The sequence below is a fragment of the Grampus griseus genome, assembly GCF_964374135.1.
Source record: "Grampus griseus genome assembly, chromosome: 18".
Taxonomy (NCBI): domain Eukaryota; kingdom Metazoa; phylum Chordata; class Mammalia; order Artiodactyla; family Delphinidae; genus Grampus; species Grampus griseus.
The window spans coordinates 10,222,929-10,240,989 of NC_139012.1; positions in this window are offsets into that span (position 1 = coordinate 10,222,929).

Genomic DNA, 18,061 nt, shown 5'->3' on the forward strand with positions numbered 1-18,061 from the left:
ATCATTTATACCAGGGACTGTGAAGAATCTGAGTCACTACTTCCAATTCCCAACCACCCAATTATGCTGCAATTTTTATCCAATTAATCTCTAAATAGTCTTTTGAGACAGGAAGGAGCAGTGACTCAGATAAACCAAATACCTTAAATCTATCTTTTTCATGTAGCCCTTTGCACACTGAAGCCAAAGGCAGCCGTGGCTCTATGAGCCCGCCATTGCTATCAGTTGACACTTCCAAGTTCAGCCTTAAAGAGGATGAATACAAATCAGGCACAACTCAAACTCTGACTCAGCTCCTGAAATTCCAGTTAGAAGGATTCAAAGGCCACATCCCCAAAATAAACAGTACTGCAACCTTTTAGAAAAACAAATTGGCTGCATATCTTTATGGGCTGGGTTTTATCCCTTCTAGAATTCATACATCAAAGTCCTAAACCCCGGGCTTCCCTGGTGGCGCAGTGGTTGAGAGTCCGCCTGCCGATGCAGGGGACACGGGTTCGTGCCCCGGTCCGGGAGGATCCCACATGCCGTGGAGCGGCTGGGCCCGTGAGCCATGGCCGCTGAGCCTGTGCGTCTGGAGCCTGTGCTCCGCAATGGGAGAGGCCACAACAGTGAGAGGCCCGTACCGCAAAAAAACAAACAAACAAACAAAAAAAGTCCTAAACCCCAAGCCTCAGCATGTGACTATGTTTGGAGATAGGGTCTTTGTACAGGTCATTAGGGTCTTTGTACAGGTCATTAGGGTGGGCCCTAATCAATATGACTGGTGTCCTTATGAGAAGAGGAAATTTGGACACAGGCATTGTACAGAGAGAAGATGATATAAAGACACAGGTAGAAGGCACACCTACAAGCCAAGGAGAGAGGCCAGGAACAGAGCCTTTCCTCACAGCCCTCAGAAGAAACCAACCCTGGCGACACCTTGATTTCAGACTTCTGGCCTCCAAAACTGTGAGAGAATAAATTTGTTTAAAGCACCCAGTCTGTGGTACTTTGTAATGGCAGCCCTAGCAAACAAACACAATATCCATTTCCATATTAGGAATCAGCATGGTTCCCTGGGTAGAAACATGTCTTGGGAATCAGATAAAGCTTGGTTGGAGTTACACCACCACCACTGCCTCACTTTGTGAACCGGGGCAAGGTGCTTCACTTTTTGAGACAAGTTTCTTCGTCTTTGAAATGAGGATAATAATGCCTAGCTCATTGAGCTGTTGTGAGGATTAGAGACGATGATGCACACAAAATGCTGAGCATGTGCTAAGTGCTCAATAACAGTGACTCAGCATTGATGGCTGCACGAGTCTTTGACCTTGACAGACCATGAATATACACAGCAATGACATTAAGAAAATAATCTCTCTGGATGCTGGAGATGTCAGTCTTTGTAGTTTATAAGCAGTTCAACATCAAGGGAACACGAGTCACCATGAATTGAAGGTGTCTTGGATGAATTATGAATAGTTCTGCTGACAGCTTCATAAGTTAAATAATATTTTCAGGAATAAATTCATGCAATGGATTCAATAAAGTTTTACAACTTTTCCAAGAGACGCTGAAAACTGAGAGATAGTCAGCCTTTAATTGCAAAACTATTTAGGTCCTAAAGCCCTAGCACCTAATCCAGCCATTGTGCCTTATTGGATTGTGGTTTACAGTTTACTGGATGAAATACGATTTCTCTTTAGCTTCCTCTATCAAAAAATAGAGAATTCTCTTGCCCATTAGAGGATAAGTTCTTGCCCACAACTTTTTCTTTACCTTATGGATTTTCTGATGCTGCCTTCTTTTTACACTTTACCCAGTGCAGTCCAGCAAACAAGATAATCAAAAGACATGGAGTAAATGTTGTTAAAGGAAAAGGAAATGTCAAGACACAAACTTTCTTCAAGTGAAATCATCCATGGTAAATAGGCCAGTGTCCTAGTGTTCAGCCCCTTATCTTGGATTGCTCCATTACTTCTAGCAAGAGGACAGGACCAGGCCTAGTACAGTCTGAAATCACCCCAGTATTTCTGGGTTAAGGTTGTATTAGCTGGTTGGTGCAAACCCCCCCATTCTTCTGGTCCCTGGAGGAAGATGGTTCTTCTTCTCTCTTTTTGTCCCTTCACTCTCTCATTCATTCACCAAAATCTGTGATTACTTCTTTAGTCAGGGAGGGCTAAGATCTGCTGTCAAAAGAAACAACTCCAAAATCTTTGTGTCTTAACACGACTGAAGTTTATTTCTCCCCCTTGCAAAGTCAAAGTATATGTCTAGGGCAACTGCCCACCACACGGCAACTGAGACATCCAGGTTGCCTCTACCAACGTAACACAAGGCTTCCTCAGTTGCCATGGCAAAGGAAAAACCTATCAGGGGCTGGCTTGCACTGACAGTTCAATGCTTTGACCCCAAAATGGCACATGTAACTACTGCTTGCAGCCCATTGGTTAGAACTAATTATGTGCTCTCCCAACTGCAAGAAGAGCTGGGAAACGTAGTGGAGCACGTGGATATTTGGTGAGCGTTATTGTCTCTGCTACAGTCTCCTACTAGATTCTAGACCTGCATTGTAATATGGTATCCAGTATGCTATCTAATATGGTAGCCACTAGGCACGTATGGCCACTGGGTACTTTGTACTATGGCTGATTCAAATTGAGATGTGCTCTAAGTATAAAATACAGACTAGATTTCAAAGACTTAGTATGATAAAAGATACAAAGCATCTCATTTATAATTTTATATTGATTATATGCTAAAATGGTAGTATTTTTATATATTGGATTAAATATACTATATTATTAAAATGTATTTCTCATGTTTATTTTTACTTTTTTAATGTGGCACTAGAAAAATTTAAATTACAGATGTGGATCTCATTATATTTCTATTACACAGCCTGTTCTAGACTCTACTCCAAGCTCTGGGGATGGAGAAATTTAAACATAGCACTGCCTCTGCTTTCAGGGTGCTCTGCAAACCCCAGGCCTTGAGTGGTACTTAACCCTTCTAATCCTCTGCTTTCTCATCTGTAAAACCTGGATCCTAACTGTTTTCCCTTCAAAGGGCTGCAGTAGGACTAAATGAGTTCATGCATATGAAACACCATGATGGGCTCCTAGTGAGCATTCATAATTCTGAGTCATTTTTTCCTGTTGCAATTCTTACCCCTGGACAAAACAAAATACTAAAACCCTCTTCTCCTTTTCCCCATTTTATACTGTTCTAGTGGTTCTGCCCTTACTCCTGTCAAGTAGCAAGAAAACTATCCTACCCACTTTTAAATGTATGGAAGAGGCATAGAGCTAAGAACACGTGGGGCAAGCCTCAGTCTGCCCCACTGGGATGGGAATTTGGACAAAGCCACAAGACCAAGAAGTTGACAAAAGTGTAGAAAGAGAGATTCTGGCTAAAGGAATACAAAGAGTAATATGGGGAACATTGCCATATGTCATATTTTAATCAATCGCTTTGAATTTTGGTAGTCTTAAAGATAATACTGTTATAAGCCTAGTAAAGTCTGAATGAAAAACACAGGATTTCAGTCAACCAAGAAGACAACTGCTTGGAGGAGGGAGTGTATGTGTTGGCATGGGGGTGGGGCTGTAATTAAAGATAAGGGTCAGATGGAGACACATGGGTAAGCTGGAATAAATATAATTTGGAAGCTTCCAAGCCAGCATACTTTAAATATTTGTTCACCACTTACCTGGAGGACAGAATGGGCACCAACACTGGGAGAGCAGGAGAATAGGGGCTGTGGTAGGTGGCTCTCCAGTTAGCAAAACAGTTACCCTTACAGCTAACCTAAGCCACCTCTTTTAAAGAAAGATTATATTGATACAGCCACTATGAAGAACAGTATGGAGTTTCCTTAAAAAACTAAAAATAGAACTGCCATATGACCAGCAATCCCACCCCTGGGCATATACCCAGAGAAAACCATAATTCGAAAAGATACATGCACCCCAGTGTTCACTGCAGCACTATTTACAATAGCCAGGACATGGAAGCAACCTAAATGTCCACAACAGAGGAATGGATAAAGAAGATGTGGTACATATATACAATGGAATATAACTCAGCCATAAGAAGGAATGAAATTGTGTCATTTGCAGAGACGTGGATGGAACTAGAGACTGTCATACAAAGTTAAGTAAGTCAGAAAGAGAAAAACAAATATCACGTATTAACACATATATGTGGAATCTAGAAGAATGGTACAGATTAAACTATTTGCAAAGCAGAAATAGAAACACAGACGTAGAAAACAAATGTATGGACACCAAGGGGGGAAAGGGGGGTGGGATCAATTGGGAGATTGGGATTGACATATATACACCACTATGTATAAAATAGATAACTAGTGAGAACCTACTGTATAGCACAGCAAACTCTACTCGGTGTTCCATGGTGCCCTAAATGAGGAGGAAATACAGAAGGGAGGGGACACATGTATACATATGGATGATTCACTTTGCTCTACAGCAGAAACCAACACAACATTGTAAAGCAACTATATTCCAATAAAAATTTTAAAAATTTTTAAAAAAAAGCAAGTTTATAGCCTACTTTTGTGACTAAAGTATGCCCTTTCAGGGTCTCAATCTTACCTCCAGAAGAGTATCAAATTCCCTGGGAGAAGTTCTCATAAGGAACAATTTCTAAATCTTATCACCTTTCCCGTGAGGCTTTAGAACCCAATATGCTGCCTATCTGTCTTCTCTCTTAATCCAAGGAGATTGGGTCCCAGGTCAAAGAGCAGGCTTAATGGAAGTAAATCCATGGCACAATGCACAATAAATGAACTTTAACTGGGGAGGAAGACTGTAGCAAAAAGAACTCTCAGAACTCACATGGGATGTTATTATATAAAGTCTGACTGAAGTCCCCTCAAGGCCTTTTCAATCCTTGGATGATGATGAGAAGAAAGGATACAAAGACTGTTACTCTCTAAGAAGATGGAGGTAGGGATGTGACAGGCAAGAGAGAACCATTCCAACGGGTTGATCTGGCCTGGTGGCTGCTTGCCTAGCAGCCCCACAGTGGTGCTGATGCCACAGAGAGACTAAGTTGAAAAGCTTCTAGCAGTGGGGTGGTACAGGGAGTTGTGCTGAACACAGCTCTCAGACTGTGAGTTCTATGGCCTGAACTGTGTCCCCCAAAGTTCATATGTTGAAGCCCTATCCCCCAGTGTGACTGTACTGAGATAGGGCCTACAAGCAGGTAATTAATGTACAATGAGGTCATAAGGGTGGGGTCCTGATCCATAGGATTAGTGTCCTTATAAGAAACACCAGGAGCTCATGCTCTTTCCCTCCCTCTCCCTGCCATGTGAAGACACTGAGAGAAGGCCATCTGCAAACCGGAAAGTGAGCCCTCACCAGACACCAAATCTGCCAGCACCTTGATCTTCGACTTCCTAGTTTCCAAGACTGTGAGAAATAAATGTTTGCTGTTTAAGCCATTCAGTCTATGGAATTTTGTTAAGGTAGCCCAAGCAGCCTAAGACAGAGCGTAAGGATTTTATTTAAAATAAGAGGTATAATTCTCCCTGTATAAAGTATGGGGAAAGATTCCCCTCCCTTCTATTTTCATTTACTTTAGAATCCCTAAAGCTGTAATTTCTTCTCTCTTTGAAACGTAGATAAATCCTTTTGAGAACTAGGTAGGTCTTTTGTCAGCTTTACAACACAGAAATGCCTTTATCAAAGACTGGGACCCATCTCTTTAAAATGTAAATGTCAAGACAGATAGCACCCAGACCTCCCATTTCCTGTGAGCACCTGGTTCCAAGCTGTAGGAGGGATCTCCTAAAGAGATGAGAAGTTTGTTTTCCCTCTATATAAAGCCAATTATCTAACACAGATAGTCACCCCAATTACTGGATAAAGTTAGTGACAAATGGTGCTGTCAAGTCCTCTTACCTGAGAACTAGTTATTGTTTATCTTGAGAACGTGTCTTTAATGAGTTGTATCTGCTTGGCTATATAAAAGGTGAGATTATTTTCTGCTTTGCAATCTCTAAGCGGGTTGCCTGTGATGTGCATCGCTTGCTGGTTTAATGCTTATTCAATAATAAAACGGGTTTCTTTCTCTACTACCTTTGTGGAGACAATTTCTGGGCTGGAGGAAGATTCTGTTCTTAATTCTATTTCCCCAATAGAGTTCAGTTCTCGGCACCCTCTCTGCAGCCTGAAAGACAACAGGCCATGTAAGATGGAAGGATTCCAGGGAGGGTATAGGACTAGCAAATCCACTGTTAGGACTGAGCTCTGGAGATGTTTTCTATCTTCTGATTTCTCCTCTGGGCTGGTGAACCCTAGAGAAACACAAGCATTTGGTGATTACTTACTCAGAGTCTGCAGCCACATGCTTCCCTGTACCCAAGATGATAAGAATGGTGTGCTGCTGCATTTGTTTGACCTCCACTCAAATACCAGGTCTCAGGTTGGACCCTGGTTTCCCTCCTCCAGGTCTGTGAATCTTAGAGATTAGCATCATAATCACCTGAGGAATTTTTCAATCTGCAAATGTCCACTTCCCACCCGACCCACCACATCAGAAACTCTGGGGATGGGGCCAGGCAATCCGGGTTTAACAAGCTCTCCAGGTTATTACACTGTTCATTAGAGCTTGAGAAGTACTGCCTTAGAGCAACAGTTTAAATCTGAGGAGCTTTCAAAAGACTGAGGTCTGGGTCTCACCCCCAGTGATTCTGATTTAATGGGCTTGGAGTCAACCTGCTTAAAAATTCACAGGATTTTTTAAAACTACCCAGACATTTTTAACATGCAACCCAGGTTGAGAACCTCTGCCTCAGAAAGTCTACATAAATGGACTCCTCATGCATGAACCCCCTGAAATTTTGTGTAAAATTGGGTATATGTGCATATGTGTACTTTTCTGGAAGAGGATCCATACGTAACTTTCATCAAATTCCCCAAACGGGTCTGTTATCCAAAGTGTTGAATAATAAGAGACAGTGCATTTTCTCTTGTTTACTTAGTAATGGGAAGACTTCATGAAGAAAGTGGTTCAAAATTTAATGAGTGCCAGAGGTGCTAATTTAATGTTAATTAACCTTTTACAACCAATAACAATATGGTTTCATATATCTTAGAGCAGGGAAGGGAAAAGTGAAGATAGCTATTACTTCATACTGGTCTCTATCATTGTCATCATTAGAATTTATTCAACATCCTAGAGAACAGGCTACCATATGTTAGGGAAGTTAATAAAAGTAGTCTTCAGGCTGCAGAGGCAATAATAGGCCTTTGACTGAACAGAGACCCTGAAAAGAGTTACGTGCCAAAGTGCTGACCAGCAGAAGCCACAAAATTAGGTCTTGAGAACCAACAGATAAGGAAGGGAGTAAGTCCAGCAAGTCTTGAGAACCAGCAAAGGGAATAAGTCTCAAAGCTTCCGGGGCCCTGGGAATCTGGCCAGTTCCCGGGGATCAGCAAACATTCTGAGACTTACGATTATAAATACAAACATTTAACATAATCGCCAGAGCTGCACATTTGCACGTAAGCTGGTGATTATCAGCTTGCGGCTTGGCGATAAAAGCAGGATTCCTTGGGAAGACACTTTGAAGTCTCACCCGTTGGGTAGACGCACTGCCCGGAACCTTCCCAGTTGGGACTCCAGACCGCTGTTCCAGGGATCTCCCAACATTGCTTCAATCTGGATGAAGTTCTCCCAAATTGCTGATGTATGCGCTTCTATCTCTATACATATTGCTCGTTCTCCCAACTTGGTGATGCAAATTCTCCCTGGTTAATGATGTTCCTCGTTCTCTCAATTTGGTGATAAATGTTCTCTCAAACTAGTAACATACTTGGCAATGTAAATGCTCCCAAACTGATGACATATGTACATATATATCTATTGCTTGTCATACTGTAATCTACTACTAAGATAATAAATTTCCTTATTTCTTGCTTATTGAAGTGTGGAGTGGTTATTTTGCCAGTGAATCCTCTGAACCTGAAACCAAAAGTCTTTCAGTAGAACATAAATCTTTTGGCAAAACACCATACTGTGTTTATCTCATCTGACCCCTGGCAACCCTGTGAGCTATGACAGAGCAGGTAATACGATCCTACTTATACCTGAGAAATTGAGTGACTTGCTCAAGGTCACACAAGTTGTAGCGAAACAAGAACTTAAAGAAATATGTCAGTGTTTGGTCTCAACTATGAGAGACTAAATATAAAATGGACAAGCAGACCGTTTATACAGATGAACTCTGACCCACAACCTGCAGCAGCCTGTGAGGAAGCCAACCCCCTACCTACAATAAACAGCCCAGGAAGCCAGCCTGCTGTCAGTCAGACTTGCAGGAGCCAGGTTGCCATCCCTAGTGACAATCCAGGAAGCTCAACAATAACTTCTGCAACAATCTGCCCCAAATGGCCAGGAGTTAATAACTGACAGCTTTCCTGATTGTCGACCGCACTTCCAACTTAGTGCCAACCAGAGAAAGCCAAATATGCAACCTAACCAATCACATAGGAGCCCCGCTCCTTAGCCCACCTCCAGCTTCCCAGGCCAACAGCCTCCAATCAGGGCACACCTGGAGCCTTCCCTTCTCTCTTCTGTGAAGCTCTCCTACTCCCCTGCCTGCCTTTGAATCTCTGCCAAACACAAGTGACGGTGGCTGACTCTCTTGCTGTAACAAGCTCTGAATAGCCTTTGCTATTCTCATTGGCTTGGTCTTGATTTATTTCCACAACTATCAACCCAAGCTTGCCCTTCATAGTTTCAAAAACAAAGAATATCACTAAGAGCCAAATACGTCACACTTTCACACTGATACACAAAGAAGAAGATGATACTTTTTCAAGTTAGCCCAGACTTTTCCCAAAGAACTTTCTAAACACTCTACCAGTGTGTGGGTCAATACAACAGCTGGATCCATGGAACAGATACTAATCCCAAAGTGATTCCCAGAGTAAGGATCTAAATCAGATGTGAAATGAATGTCCTAGGTGCCACCTCCTCCCCCCTTCCCCTGAGGCCTTATCAATCTGACCTTCACCTTTGGACTTCACTCTTCTAGGGTAATAGTTATTTCTTAACTATGTATAGGTTTGTTGTTGTTTTTGTCGTGGTGGTGGTTGTTTTTACTTTTTTCAAAGCATTCCTTTTTTAATTTTTTTATTGTAATATAGCCAATTGACAATATTATGTTAGTTTCAGGTATACAACATAGCGATTCAGTATTTTTATAAATTACACTCCTGAAGCATTCTTTATTATCGTTTCTCTTATTGAATGTGAAGTGTGTGGGGCAGAGAAATGAGAGGAAACTGATCCATAAAGAGGTTGCATAGCTTCCTCAAGGTCACATGACCAGGGCCTAGGCCTTCCAACAAGGTTCTCTGGTTCTTTCCTGAAAACACACAGAGCCATCCAAGGCAGAAACATGGGACACGGCTGTCTTCACATTGCCAGCCCCCACCTTGCTCATGGGGCCCTCCTGCTCCCCAGGAAAGGCATTCTCTTCCCTCATTACGGGCTCACCTTGTCCCCAGGGAGCGTGGAATAAGTTTCCTTCACAATCTCTTAATGACACAGTGGGGTTGGGGAAGAACATTGCTGAGTCATTTCCAGCCAAAGGAAGGTGTTATTTATAGCAGTCTGCACAAACCAACTGTGGTGTTAGCTGAAATGCCTTCCTTCTGGCACAAGGTAAGTACCAGGTTAATTGTCACCTGTACCCTTTAAAACAGCTCATTAAGCATATATAGGCTGCTAATTGCCTCCTCCAACTTTTCCCATCTCTCTTCATTGGACATAATCGGGTTGCTTAGCCTCTCCCCAAATGGGTCGCATTTCATACGACCTCAGAGGTTTCTTCTTCCAATATAGTTTAAGTCAATATGGTGCATTCTTGGCAAAGGATGACTATGGGGGAAAATGGAAATCTGCAGTATTCCCATCAATGTATGGTCTGTATATGTTTACTTTATAACTGTCACTTGACCCTCCTCCCTGCGTTTCTACCTTTCAGCCTTTCACACTGCTTCCTTTCCCTTGCACATTATCCTCCACTGTGATCACCAGGTATTTCATCTTTCCCATGTACCAAATGGATGTTGACTCCAGGGAGGCGGGACTCATTTACTGTTCCTGAGCTTCACATCAAAGTGCCTAGTTGAGGTTTATGTGCCAGAGCACAGGTTAAAATGAGCAACAAGATAGATGTCCCTTGACATTGACTGAGTTCTAATTACACATTGTCTTGCATTTTATCCAGAGAGACCATAAACCAAGTTACTACCATATCTTCCCTTTATATTACAGCCCTATTAGCCATCACTGAGTCAGTGCCCAAAGAATTTGGTTGAATCAATGTCTTTATTATATAGTACACCCAGTTCCCAGTATTTGGAAAATAACCCTGTGTGATTTTTCTAAGGTTCTCACACATTCCTGTTTTCTTTCTTTGCTTGTTCTTAGATCTGCAGGGGTAAATAATAAGTTTAAATTTTCTCTTTCTCCAACTGATTCATGTCACCTAGCATAATACCCTAAAGGTCCATCCATGTTGTCACGAATGGCAAGATTTCAGGCTTCTCTGGTGGCGTAGTGGTTGAGAGTCTGCCTGCTGATGCAGGGGACACAGGTTCGTGCCCCGGTCCAGGAAGATCCCACATGCCTCAGAGCGGCTGGGCCCGTGAGCCGTGGCTGCTGAGCCTGCCCCGCAACGGGAGAGGCCACAACAGTGAGAGGTCCACACACCGCAAAAAAAAAAAAAAAAAAAAAGGCAAGATTTCATCTTTTTTATGGCTGAGTAGTATTCCATTATATATATATATATATATATATATATATATATATATATATATATATATCTCACATCTTATTTATCCATTTACCCCTTGATGAGCACTTAGGTTGTTTCCATATCTTGGCTATTGTAAGTAATGCTGTGATGAACATAGGGCCAGATAATTAAAAACTTCTTTTTCTAATTAAAAAATAAATAAATTTTCTCTCACATTTAACGCTTACTAATAAGAAATATTATCAAAAGTCTTTTTTTTTTTTTTGCGGTACACGGGCCTCTCACTGCTGTGGCCTCTCCCGTTGCGGAGCACAGGCTCCAGACGCGAAGGCTCAGCGGCCATGGCTCACGGGCCCAGCCGCTCTGCGGCATGTGGGATCCTCCCAGACCAGGGCACGAACCCGTGTCCCCTGCATCGGCAGGCGGACTCTCAACCGCTGCGCCACCAGGGAAGCCCTATCAAAAGTCTTATGCTTGAAATTTGGAGTAGACATATATACGTATATAAAACTTTACTTGAGATTTCAAACATAGCTAAATGCTTGAAATTTCCATTACTACACTTGTACACAAATATTACAAACTTAAAGAGTATGAAAATTAAAAGAGGAAATGATCACTGAAGTGATATTTTACATTGGCCATGGGACAGATTAATGTTTGAGGTCTTTAAATGTTAAGATAAAGTGTTTAAAGGAGATAACATGAAATCTGTAGGACACCACATACGGAATGATATTATTTGCTCTGTAATGGAGCTTACTGATGCATGGAAAAATACTTTCACTCTTTACTTTTCACTTTCTTTCTGAAATTTTACAAATGGGTGTAGTTATATTCCAAAAAAGCTTTCTTTACAAAAACAGGCAGTAGGCTGGATTTGGCCCAGGGGCTATAATTTATCAACCCCTGGTCTAAACCAATATTGTAGCCACTAACCACATGTGGCTATTTACATTTAAATTAGTAAAATTTAAAACTCCTTTCCCCGGTTGCACATGCCACATTTCAAGTGCCCAATGACCACATGCAGCCAGTGGCTGCCATACTGGACAGCACAAATATAGAACATGTCCATCATCACAGAATAAACTCATCTCCCAAGATATTCAAACTACATTAGAATTCTTTCAATAAGAGTGAAAAAAAAGCATTTTATTCCCTACGATACTAAATCCTAGTCATTTTTGACACTTTCTCAATATGAATGATTTAGAATAGCGTCAAGTCATGTGAAAGCTTCATATTCTGCACAGAATTGCCATGGTATGATTTTAAGCAACATTTTAATTTTCACCAGAGACAAGGTGTTAAAAAGCATGTTGGAATTTTATTTACAAAATTTAAGGACGGAAAACAAAGCTATCTATACAATAAAGATTATAGAGTTGGCCTTTTAAGGAAACTGAAGTCTGAAATACAGTAATTTTTTAAAAAACCAAAAATCTGACATAATCATGTCTAGGAAATGTTTCATTTAAAACTACCATCTGGTTCCAGAAGCATTTGAAAGGGACTCTGTCCAAGTTTTACTTCCCAGGACTTCTACCCAAGAGCTTGTTCTGGTTTCCTTAGGAATCAAGGGTGGAAGCAAGATGGAAAAGGGACAACTCCTTTCTAAAATTGTGAGTCATAAGAGGCTCCAGTTGATGACAAGGAAGCTTGCAAAGCTACACAGGACACGAAGAATAAGGGGAAGGACTTTAAGAGAAAATAGCATCATAGCATTTCCTGTGCATAAGCTGCCGTTTTTCCCGTGCATTTCTTGGTGGGTTAGGTGGACGTACTTCTTATTGCCCACCTGTAATTCCCTTTATAGAGAGAGAATTCACATTCCAAGAAAAACAGAAATTCAGAACCGATGGCTTGAGAGCAGCTCAAGTTCATCCACTCCCCTAGCAGCCAAATGAAGTTAGTCTCCTCAGCAGCCCATGTGAAAAGGGGTACATAGGCAGGCGGCCACAGCAGCAGCAATCAGCATTTGTGCTCAGAAAAGGCATGACTGCCAACTACAGAAGGGAGGATCAATTGTGGGGAGCAAGGTACACCATGCCAAGAAACCAGTGAGAAATGTGTTCAGTTAACCCTGGCACAGGTAGGGTGGGGGGCAATAGTCTCCTTCCAAACTGCATAATTTTATAATTAAAGACCGGGGTGGCCAAAATAAATAGAATGACATTAATCAAGGCTTAAAAATACCAGTGTACAAATCAGTCTCTTCCCTTTCAAAGAAACTCTGACAGCTTCCAAAGGGCATCATCTTGTGCAAATGACATCCTGTATCCTAACTGTTTAACTAGCTTGGGTATCAAAAGGCTGTTCTGACTCCGCTGGGAATCCCACCACCACATACAACAAGCCGGGAAATGCCGACCGCTATCTCTGCATGATTATGGTCGCATTCCCTATGACAGTCATCATCCCCAGTCCTTCCTCAAGCCCTCTTTTTTCTCTGACTCATTTTCCCTTTATAAACATGGCCAAAGTGTGAGTGTCCTCGTGGGAATTTTCTGGGATTTGATGTGGTTTCTGGAGACATACTTTGAAGATGAAGGCAGTGAATTTCACATGAACAAAAAAAAGTGAGTTGTGGTTCTCTAAAGCTGTGCTTCTCAAACTTTAAAGGGATGCACATCACCTGGGAACCCTGCTAAAATTCTGATTCTGGAAGCTTGGGTAAGGCCTGAGGTTTGGTATTTCTAACTATCTCCTAGGTGATGGTGATACAGCTGGTCCACTGAGGACACCTGGGCAGCAAAGCTAAGTAGCACATTAATTTTCCACGATCAAAGAATGATCTTTAGGTGTGGGATTAATAGAGGGTATTACTCTTTAAATGCAGAACTGGAAAATGCTAGAGTGAGATGGGACCTAAGAGTTATCTAAGATAAACCCTTGTGGGTTTTTTTGGCCATGCCATGTGGCTTGCAGGATCTTAGTTTCCCGACCAAGGATTGAACCTCTGCCCCCTGCAATAGAAGCATGGAGTCTTAACCACTGGACAACCAAGGAATACCCAAACTCTTCATTTTTAAAGGATGTTAAGGGACTCACCCAGAGTCTTACCACAGAGTAATGAGAGATGCTGAGTCTGGCTTCCTTTTAACAGACACAATAGCACAGATCCCAAGTGCTGCACAGCAGGACGAGTGTGTGCTGTGACAGAGGGGAGTGGAGGGGGGCCGAGAAGGGAGAGGAGAAGGGGAGAGCATCTTATTCCTCACCCATCTGCATAAATGAGTTAGATAAAGAGCCTGGTCCACAACTTTAAGAACCATTGAAAATAGTTCTCAGGCTAGCTAGGTTCCCATAAAATTAATCAACCCTCAAAGATTGTATCATTTCTACCACACTTTTCCTTGTAAGCAATACTATCACATTGTGAAAAAGCAGGTAAGGTGGTGTGGATCCCATGCTCACTGTCTAGTAAAAGTCTCATTTCGCTCCACTAAAGAGGAAAGAAACCGACGTGCACTAACACCTACTCTGTACCTAACACACTGCTAGTTTCTTTATGTATGGGTATCCCATTTAATTCTTGCAACAAATCTGTAAAATGGATAGAATTATCCCTGTTTTTTAGATGAGAAAAGTGAATTTGAAAATGACTAAGTGCCAAGTCTGTGGTAAAACAGCTAGTAAGCAGCTTAGCTAAGATTCAAATTCATGGCCGCCTTCCCCAAACCCTGAGCTATATTTTTGTTTTCAAGCCTAAAATCATATCAGGCCCACAGCTTAAGTCAACCTATAATTAGCCTCCAAATTTATACAGGCCTACCTCAGAGATACTGCAGGTTTGGTTCCAGACAACTGCAATAAACTAAATAGTGCAATAAAGCAAATTACACAAATAGTTTGGTTTCCCAGTGCATATAAAAGTTATGTTTACACTATACTGTAGTCTATTAAATGCACAATAGCATTATGTCTTAAAAAATGTACATACCTTGGGGCTTCCCTGGTGGCGCAGTGGTTGAGAGTCCGCCTGCCGATGCAGGGGACACGGGTTCGTGCCTTGGTCCGGGAAGATCCCACATGCCGCGGAGCGGCTAGGCCCGTGAGCCATGGCCGCTGAGCCTGCGCATCCGGAGCCTGTGGTCCACAACGGGAGAGGCCACAACAGTGAGAGGCCCGCGTACTGCAAAAAAAAAAAAAAAAAAAAAAGTACATACCTTAACTAAAAAATACTTTATTGCTAAAAAATGTCAGTCATAATCTGAGCCTTCAGTGAATCATAGTAGTAACATCAAAAATCACTGATCACAGATCACCAAAACAAATATAATAATAATGAAAACGTTTGAAAAATTGCAGGAAATTACCAGAATGTGACATAGTAACACAAAGTGAGCAAATGCTGTTGGAAAAATGGTGCCAATAGACTTGCTTGACACAGGGTTGCCAAAAACCTTCAATTTGTAGAAAACATAGTATCTTCAAAGTGCAATAAAATAAAGTTTAATAAAATGAGGTATGCCTGTATATGTTCCATTCTCAAAAGCTACAGTTATTTCTAAAAGAAACTTCCTGTCCCACACTTTATCAGCTGTTGGACCTAGGCTTTTAATAACAAGTAACCCAATTTCATCTTTCAAACCCTCCAGCCCATGAGAGTTCCCTACACACTTGAGTGCTTAAATACCTTTTTGTAATGGGCAATAAGAACTTTAAACTCACCAAGAACCACCAGCAAAACTGATGAATAAATCAATTTCTAGAGTCCACTCAATCATGATAGGTGGGTGTAAAAGAACAAGAGAACAGGAAGCATTGCATGTCTGAAAATACAAGTCTCTCAGTGAGAAAAGCATTCAAGAAAAGCATTTGATTTCCAAGAGACAGTGTCTGGTAATAACAATGGTGAATATGCATTAGCTTGTATCATCTGAGAGCTTAAATAGATCATTCTGATGAAAGTCTATCCACAGATGAAAAGTTATCTCCTACCTGGCCCTTTAAAACATTCTCCAGTAGAAAGGTAACCGAGCAGAATGCTATGAGGCCTTCCCAGAATAGACCCCCCACCACCTGCCTTTTGTCTGTAGAAAAACTTTAATCAAAGAATAAATTTAATCAGAGAAATGAGAAAATGCAGAAAGAAAGGAAAACTGTCAAGCAAGACATAATAATGACACTTTAGCCATTAAACAAAATCAGGGACTTTTAGTCCTTCCTCAAGGACTATAGATAATATTCTGAGCCATGGCCTTTGAGCTGTTTTGAAGATACTGAAACTCCCAACAGGTAGAACAAGTTAACTGTATGCTGCCCACAAGCACGTAGACCACAGACCAGTTGGAACCAGAAGGTTGATGATGCTGACTCCCAATTACCTCACCACCAACCAATCAGAAGAATGTCCATGAGCTGATCACGCCCTGCTCCTTGAACAGTATAAGACTTGTCACTACCCCCTCCATGGCAGGACACACAGTTTTGAGGGCATTAGCCTGCTGTGGCCCCCTTTGCCTGGCAAAACAATAAAGCTATTCTTTTCTACTTCACCAAAAACTCTGTCTTGGCATTTCTATTCGGCACCGGTGAACACAAGCACAGAGAAATAGGGACAATTGAGGCTCGTAGGGGGACTAGGTCAGCTTCCTCCAGGCAGGAAGCGTAATAGCCCATCAGTGAAATCAGGATTCTAAGCCTCAGGTGGGGTCTCTGAAGGACCAGAAAAGCAGAGGAGGAGGGACTCACTCAAGTTCATCCATTAACTAACTTTTTTTTTCCTTTAGGATCTTCAGTACATAGATTTTAATTAATCATACCTCTGTGTTCAGGGCATATTATAATAGTTATTTCATGTAGGAATCCTCTCTCATTTTCTTTTGTTTTGTTTTCTCCTGTTTGATCCCCAACCCTCATTCCTATTTTTCTCCCCCGACAGGCTTCCAATGTGATGTGTCTGATATGCATCTTTGAATAATTCTATAGATGAATCTGTCTCCGTCCGCTCAGGCTGCCATACAGTGGCTTAAACAACAGAAATTTATCTTCTCACAGTTCTAGAGGCTGGAAGTCCAAGATCAAGGTGCCAGTATGGTTGGTTTCTGATGAGAGCTCTCTTACTTTCTTACAGATGGCCATCTTCTTGCCACGTCCTCATATGGCAGAGAGAGAGAAAGCTCTCTGGTGTCTCTCTTTATAAGGGCAATAATCCCATCATAAGGGCCCCAGCCTCATGACCTCATCTAAACCTAATGACCTCCCAAAGGTCCCACCTCCAAATGCCAACACATGTGGGGTTAGGACTTCAAAATAAGAGTTGGATTGGGGGACACAATTGGTCCATAGCCATATGCAAATTAAAATTTGCATAAATTATACTGTTCTCTTTTTTTAAAACAAATATCCCCCAAAGAACATGCCCTGCTTACTGCTGCCCAGGGAGCAGTTTTAGCCATTTTACTTGGGCAGAATATGCGTAAATGAAAGCAGAGAAAGGTTGCCTCAGGAATGAAGAGAAGGGGGCCAAGGGAATTAATTTCCCTCTATTGGCAGTTTTGCCTGATCCTGGGTGTCATCCCTCCTGGACACAGCACTGGAAAGCCAGAAGCGGATACAGGTGAAAATTTTGCCCATAATCCACACATAAAATTCAGGCATGACAAACTGTCATAACAGATGGATTTTATGCCATCTAGTTCTTCCTTTAAAAATTTTTACACTTTTAATATTCACAGCATGAGAGCTACTTATTTTTGCTTTTTACTTAAATAAAATTCCATTATAAAGATTAAGGCCATAATTACCCAGGAAACTGTGTGAGAATGATCTAAGACCTGGAGTCTTAGACTAGAGCTTTATTGTGAAACAGACCGTCATCGAGATAATGGAATAGAAATGTGAACAATGTGTAAGCATTTATTTTTCTATTGCCTTGAGGACATCCAAACCAAGGAAGGTAGGCTTCTGAGGTTAGATGTGTGCCAGTGGGTCTCACACTTGAGTTGGCATCAGAAGCCCCCAGAGGGTGTGTTAAGTTTGGGCCCATCTTCAGAGTTGCTGACTCGGAAGGTCTGGGGCTGGGCCCAGGGATCTGAATTTCTCACAAATTCCTACTTGATGCTGACGCTGCTGATCCAAGGCTCTTGCTTTGAGGATCCCTGTTCTGTCAAGATGCAGATGCATTGAAAGATTAGAAAATGGACTGGGATTCCCAATTGAATCTTTGTGTTTAGACAGTATATATAAAACATATGATTATTTTTATGTGTGTCTCCTTGTTTTTTAAGTCCTTATGACTCTCTAGATATATATTTGGAGCACAATTTT